At 31.2% G+C, this 298-nt stretch overlaps 1 protein-coding gene across 2 annotated transcripts in view; it reads right to left on the bottom strand.

The window, feature by feature from the left end:
- LOC107665045 (regulator of G-protein signaling 3-like) overlaps positions 1–298 on the bottom strand; it is a 48406-nt gene that overhangs the window by 33007 nt on the left and 15101 nt on the right. The window lies entirely within an intron of this gene.

The raw sequence follows: 298 nt of genomic DNA, 5'->3' as shown, positions 1-298 counted from the left end.
CCTCAAACTAATTTGCTGCTTATTAATAGTTAGAAAGGTAGTTGTTAAGTTTAGGTATTGGGTCGGATTAAGGATGTAGAATATGGTCATGCAGAATATGTGCTTTATAATACTAATAAACAGCCAATATGTTAATAATAGGCATGCCAATAAGCAACTGTTAATAGTGAGAATTGGACCCAGTACTAAAGTGTTATCTTTTTTTGTACCTTTATGTTTAGGAAATGTGTAAAAATTTACACATCACTGGGGCAGTTCCCTTTAAGGGACACTTTTTTTTTTTTTTTTTTACTTTATC

The sequence above is a fragment of the Sinocyclocheilus anshuiensis genome, unplaced genomic scaffold, assembly GCF_001515605.1.
Source record: "Sinocyclocheilus anshuiensis isolate Anshui unplaced genomic scaffold, SAMN03320099.WGS_v1.1 scaffold399, whole genome shotgun sequence".
Classification (NCBI taxonomy): domain Eukaryota; kingdom Metazoa; phylum Chordata; class Actinopteri; order Cypriniformes; family Cyprinidae; genus Sinocyclocheilus; species Sinocyclocheilus anshuiensis.
This window is presented reverse-complemented; position numbering and strand designations above follow the sequence as displayed.